Genomic DNA, 7,174 nt, shown 5'->3' with positions numbered 1-7,174 from the left:
GCTGTCCTGGACTCACTCTGTAGACCAGGCTGGCTTTGAACTCACAGAGATCCACCTGTCTCTGCCTCCCAGAGTGTTAGGATTACAGGAGTGTGCCACCGGGCCCAGCTCTACCTTTTATTCTTTTTCTTCTTATTTTTAACTTTAATTAATTAATTAATTAATTTTTCGTTTTTCAAGACAAAGTTTTTGTATAGCCTTGGCTGTCCTGGACAGGGCTGGCCTCAAATACAGAGATCCTATTACCTCTGCCTCCTGAGTGCTACGATTAAAGTGTGCCACACCACTGCCCATCATCATCATCATCATCATCATCATCATCATCATCTTCATCATCAGCACTTCTATTGTGAATAGTAAAATAGGAAGAATAGTTCTGCTTTATTTCTAGCCAAAGCACCAGCTCTCAGAGAGAGAGAATTCACCCTGGCTAGAGCTGACTTCCACTCCACAGGCTTTACACACTGATCTCATCTTTGATTCTGTTTGTTCCTTTCATACACTGGAAAGGAAGCTCTTTAGGGGAAGAACCCCACCTATTTTGCTCTTTGCACTGTTTCCAGTGTCTAGGGCAGGGACAGCAAACCATCAGGCATTCAATATCTGTGGCTCTACTGGTGACAGGTGTGTGTTGGAGGAAAATCCCAGTGGACATGACCTCAGGGAGCTGATGCTGCAGCCATGGACTAGGGGGTGCCCATGATGGATGTGGGTACCTGGGGGTATGAATCAGAGGCGGGACGGCCTGAGAACATCTGAGATGCTTTCTTTTAGCGAGGGAAATTTGTATCCCAAATTTCTGCTCAGAGCCTGTCCTTGGGATCTCCATAGCTAAGCCCCAGTATCTGTGGGAATGGGAGAAGAGACACCAGTGGCTCTGTTGGAAGGCCGGTGTGCCATGATGACATTTGGAGTTTGGAGGTGGGGGGTGGTCCTGTTGGCAAAAATGGAAGGCCACCTAAAGGCTCAGTGGCTAGGAGAAAGCAGCCAGCATGTTGATGTTTTGAAGAGGCAAGGCACCAGAAGTCCCTGGGATGGGACCAGAACAGTTTAAGCATCAAAGAAGAGAGAATGGTCCAGGTCCAGAGGTCAGAGAAGAGCCTGTCTACATGGTTCCAAAGACCTCAAGGAGTTGGGGTAGAATTCTGGGGCCCTAGACAGCATGTAATGGTAATTAAAGGTGGCAAAAAAACTTGTACCTCGGGCTGGAGAGATGGCTCAGTGGTTAAGAGCACTGCCTGCTCTTCCAAAGGACCCGGGTTCAATTCCCAGCACCCACATGGCAGCTCACAACTGTCTGTAATGCCCATTCCAAGCAATCTGACACCTTCACACTAACGCACATAAAAATAAATAAATAGAAATATTAAAAAAAAAACTTGTACCTCAGAAGAGCCTGTCTCTTGGGGTTATAACTATACCAAGTACTTGGACAGCAGGAGGAGCAGGTGTCCCCATCCTTTCTTGCAGACACAGGGCAGAGACACTGGGTCACGTTGGTTATTTGGTTCCTTCTCTCACTGGCCCAGTCCTGACTCTACTCAGGGATTTAGGAACCTCTTGGGAATCAGTCCTGAATTATAATCTCAGACAAGGAAAAGGTGCACCGGAGAGGTGTGTCAATTCTTTGGATTGTGGTTATGCCCAGCTGAAGGCCAGAGAAGCTTCCAGGAAGAGGAGCTTGGAGTTTGAAAGCTAGCTGATCACAGAGAGGCTCTGGATGCAGAAACTGAATACCAGAGGGACTACTGTGCTTTAGCTCACCAGTGAGCTCTAAAGGCATTGTGGGTAGAGAAGGTAACCTACTGAACAGCAAAGGAAATAAAGACATTGTGACTAAATCCAGAGAGAGGGGGTATCTGTCCCTGAGAGCAGCCAGGCTAGGACTGGAGCTCAGAGCAGCTGGGCCATTCAGAATTTCACACATGGATATTTCCCATCAGCTAATCCCAGGATCTCTCTCTCTCTCTCTCTCTCTCTCTCTCTCTCTCTCTCTTTCTGTGTTCACTGTGCATCTGGATGCCAGAGGTCAACATCAGATATCTTTTCCCATAATTTCTCTATTTTATTTTATTTCTTAATTTTATTTTTACGTATGTGTATGTGTTTGCATCTGTGTGAGTGTGTATCACATGTGTGTAGCTGCCTGTGGAGGTCACAAGCGGGAATTGGTTTCTGTGGGGATCAGAAACCAGGGGGAGGCGGATGAGTGGCTACAGAGCCCATACAGAATCCAGGACATCGGACTCCAGAGCCCTGACTCACGGTGCAGACCTAACTTTATTGTGCAGTGTGTAAGCCAATCAGACCACCCCACGCTAGCCTCAAGAACCAACAACAATCAGCCAGGTTGGTGTAACTGTAAGGAAATGTGTAGGGCAGGGCCAGGTCACCTCAGGAGATTTCTTAAAGAAGGGGAAGCTGTCACCACCCTGGCCTCAGATCCATTTTGAGACTTCACTAGTGTGCGAGGATCTCCTAGTGGATCAACGCTGTGTGCAGGGGATCAGAATAGTTGAGGAGCCGTAGGAGCTGCTGACACTTCACCGCCCTTCCCCATGGGCCTCCATAAAGCTTATCTCGACACTCCCCACAGGTTCCCCGTCTGCTTTAATTTCAAGGTTAAAAACTTCAGTAGGAGAGTTTAATGCGCTGATTTTGGAGGTGTATATTTTTTAAGCCGTATCAGGAAAAATATAATAAGTAAAACTACAATTACTATGGCATAAACAAATACACTACTGGGTGAAAACAAAGAGGTGAGTTTGGAAGCCACATCCTGGAAGAAATGTCCCAGATGAGATAGGGTAACTACATCCACTCTGGTGGCATTTGTAGCCATTATCTCCCAATGGAGCTTATGAAGGAGAGAAAGGAAGGAAGTATTCCAGGCCCCTTCTATATATTGGTGCTGGAGCTGTACGGTGCTACTCTTATTATGGCGTGTTTGATATCGAGCAAATAGCAATATACCTAGGATTTCTGGCTATGTGTGCAAGAGCCCATAAATTATTGACATCATCTTGCAGCTGACCCAGTGGATGGTAAAGGTTAAGGACCCCCAGCTGAAGAGGCTGATTAACTTGTAACTGTTTATCAAGAGCAGAGGCTCTAAATCTAGACATGTCATTTAGGTTGTCTGCTGCCTGAACAGAGTTTTTTCAAGGCAATCACAGCTGTAGCGGTAGCCTCGGCTGCAGTAAGGCCCACTACAATAGCAGTGACAACAGCAGATAGACCTAAATCTCTCTCGGTACAAAACCGATACGAGGTCTGTCCTGACAAAGACAGTCCCCTGTCCAACCCTCAGTGACGGTCACTGGAATCCAAGCCAGGGGGAAGCGTTCAAGGTTCTATAGAACCATTTAAGGTGGAGGTGTGAGAAGAGGGAACCCAAAAGAGAAAAAGGAAGGGGCCCTGACACAGGGGTGACCAATATAGGTCAAATTTAGTTTGAGTGTCCCATGGGAGGTCCTGTTGAGCAACCAACAGCGCTCACTGAAAGGCTGACTGGGTTCCCAAATACTGGAGCTCCAGTCAGGGAGGTCCCATTCTCCACATAAATTCCAAGAGTCACAAATTCCTGGATGGGCAGGGAAGGTGGAATTGTTCAGAAACCAAGTATTCTGAGGTGGAAACATCCTATTAGTTCCTGCCATAGAGCCACTGATAAGTGTCTGACTACCTCCCTCCAGGAAGAAAGGTGCAGAGAGAGAAAACCACTCATCTTTCCATGTAACTTTGACCCAATTAGAGAAATGCCTGAGAGATACTTTAGCCAAAAAGACAAAGTCCACTGGGCAGGCAGACTCATCTAGGCGGAGACCCATCAGTCCCGGGGGTGAAGGAACCGTTGAATGAGGAATACAGAGTGGAATTCACTGGAAATTGGTGTTCATTCATCTGTGGGTTGTCAGTATCTGTGATTGGAAGCGGGAATCTCGGCTTATGGGATGTAAAATAGGAGGATTTCTAAAAGCAGCCCACAAGAGTGGGTGAGCATGTGCTGCAGAATTAGCAGTTAGAATGGCACACAAGCAGAAAGAGGCTGTGTGGCCCTGTCCCAGGCCCTTTGGGGAACAGTTTTTGGGTCGGACTCACAAGGGCCTTGAGGCTTCCCCAGGTAACTGGAGCTGTCTGCTGAGCCACCCTCACCACCTTTGCCCCCTCTGCCATCCTCCTCCGGATGGTCTGGCTTCTGGAACCAGGAGCTCGTGACCTCCATCCTGTCCTTCATTTGGTAGATTCTGCAGAGCCGTCAGTTCTGTCATTTCCCTCAGAGCAGGTGTATGGCTTTAAGGAACCCAAACTGGTTCATCTGTTCCTTCTGGGAAAAAATACACAAACCCTTGTCCCAGGATTAAGAGGGGGCCAGAACCCTTCCACATATTGTCCATTGGATTCCACCAGTAAGGAGTATAAGGAATCCCAAAGGTATGTGTTATATTAAATTCAGAGCTGTAAAAACAAAGCTAGTATATGATGGCCTATTGTCAGTCTTAATTGAATATGGCATGCCCATAACTAATATGGCCATTTTAATGGCAGCAACGACCATTTTGGCATTTGACAAAGAGGAATGAGGAAAAGGTGTCAATGACGATGTGTACATATTCAAGACAACCAAACTCTGGAACTTGCGTCACATCTATTTGCCCCAAGCTGTTGGAACAAAGATGGGAGGGTCTGGTGGCCCTTCCGTTGTATGAATGCTTACACACTGCACAGTAAAGTTAGATCTGCACCTTGAATTAGTCTCCAGAGTCTGATTCCCGGGATTCTGCATGAGCTCCGTCTCCACTTATCCCCCTTCCTCCACTCCTGATCCTTACAGGTTCCCTGAGAGCTGGAGTTACAGGAGGTCATGAACTATTTCACATGGGGGTTGAGTTCTGAACTCAGGTTCTCCAGAAGCGCAGCCAAGTGCTCTTTACAGCTGAACCATCTTTCAGCTTCCCTCCACCTCAGATTCTGAGTCAGGATTTCTCAGTGAACCTGGAACTTGCTGCTTGAGCTATACTGACCCTCCAGCTAGCTCCAGGATTCCTCCTGACTCTAGAGGCCTTCCCAGTACTGGGGCTACAGGCACTTCCCACCACCTTTGATTTTACATGGCTACTGGGAGTCAAACTCACGCTTGTGTAGCAAGTACTTTACCCACTGAGCTATCTCCCCAGCACCCCCTTCCTAAATAATAATCTACCTCAAGACTCCAGAGAGGATCCAGGACTTGGCCTAGAGATATGCTTCGGGCTCCTGACTGTTTGTTGTAAGGCAGATGAAGCCCAGCACAGAAGAGGATTTGTTAGGCTTTGAGTGCCAAGTCTTGGGCTGATCTCAGGGCTCCCCTACCCTGGCTTTGTAATCTTGGTCTGTACACTTCCCTTGTCTCCAGTTTTGGTCTAGTATCTCTAGGGAGCTGCAGGACTGAGGCTGCCAGTGGGCATGGCACGGAGGTTGGCTGTGGATTGAGGACAGCTCAGTGGATAAAGGCATGCACTGCCGATCCTAGCACTGGAGGTTGGTTCCCTGGAACCACATGGAGGAAGGCGAGAACTGAGTCCCTTAAGTTGTCCTCTGACCCCACGCAAACACCATGACACGCATCCCCCTCCAAAATAAAGAGAATGTAAACATTTTATGTTGGCTGTGACCTAGAAGGAGGCGTCGCTGTGAGCCACAGTGGGCTAAGGACAAGAAGGCTGTTCTCCAGCCCTTACTGCAGTGGCTTTCATGAGCTCGACAGGCCCTTCCGGAAGTCCTTTACTGCATTCATTTAATGGGGTGTGGACTGGAACATTCTGGAGGGAAGAGCATCCTCTGGTTGTAGAGATGACGCTGGTGATAATGATGTCTTGCAAAACCATGAGGTTCAGATCCCGGAGTCTTTGAGAGCAATCAGGGCTTTGCAGGCTATGACACCACTGCGGCCTTGGCTTCTTCAGTGAACAGGCAGCCAACTAACCACCCTGTACTAAGTGTTCAGGGGCCCTGAGCCAGGGCAGCCTCTGGATTCCCACTGCCGGGGAGCTGGGTGCCGCCTCGGGCTTATCACCTCCTGGCTCCCCAGCAGGCAGACTGTCTCCACTGCTGAGAGAAACTGATAAAGAGGACAGACCCTTGTGTTTACTGTGGCTTGGTCTGCGGAGAGGCAGGCCTCCCAGAGGCGGCCCTGTCTCCTCTGGGAACAGGCTGTCTGTTTGCCAAGATACCATCACATTCCTGCAGCCAGAGGCCACCCCAGGATGGGTGGGGGTGGGTTGGACAGAGGAGAAGGAAATAGGACAGCTGCAGGCTCTGTTCCCCTGAGGCCAGCTCTGAGGAGGTACATTGGGGGGATTCTCAGTTTTCAGCCTAACTGCTAAGAGCATTGCAAAGCCTTGCAAAGGGGCATGCACAGCCAACACTGGGCTCATCACTCTGTAGAATGTCCACTGGTGGTTGTGTCCAACCCAAAGTCCATGAGCTGCATGCCACTGAGGCTACTTAGGAATATTGCCCAACACAAAGTCATAAAGTTATTTACTATCACAAGGGTACTAATTTTTTTTTGTAACTCTATTATGTTTCTTTAAAAAAAGAGATTTATTTATTATTTATATAGTGTTCTACCTGCATGCCAGAAAAGAGCATCAGAACACATTATAGATGGTTGTGAGCCCCCATGTGGTTGCTGGGAATTGAACTCAAAACCTTTGGAAGACCAACTAGTGCTCTTAACCTCTGAGCCATCTCTTCAGCCTCTATTATGTGTTTCTTGACCATGAACTTTCTAAATGACAATATCATGTCACAATGTCAAAAGGTTGGACATACTTGCACAACCTCCAAAACATTTGGTCAAAATCGATGTCTATGTTTCCAAACAGCATTTCATTTAGCTGGCCAGGGATCATACAAGGCTTTGCAGAAGGGAGATGCTGTTAATATGGGGAGAACGTAGCGCCCATTGACTCTCCGCTGGCCTGGTCAGTTGACATTCATGGCCAACACTAAAATGGTGTTTGCTGGGTACTGCCAAGAGCACTCTGGGGCAGGGTAGGGAGATGAATCAGTGTATAAAGTGCTTGCTGTCCAGGCGTGAGGACTGAGTTCAGTCCCCAGCACCCATGTGAAAAGCTGCCCGTTGCGGTGTGCATGTGCAAAAGAGGTGGAGACAGGAGGAGCCTGGGCT

This window comes from Psammomys obesus, unplaced genomic scaffold (genome assembly GCF_907164565.1).
Source record: "Psammomys obesus unplaced genomic scaffold, mPsaObe1.curated_primary_1811, whole genome shotgun sequence".
Lineage (NCBI taxonomy): Eukaryota > Metazoa > Chordata > Mammalia > Rodentia > Muridae > Psammomys > Psammomys obesus.
This window is presented reverse-complemented; position numbering follows the sequence as displayed.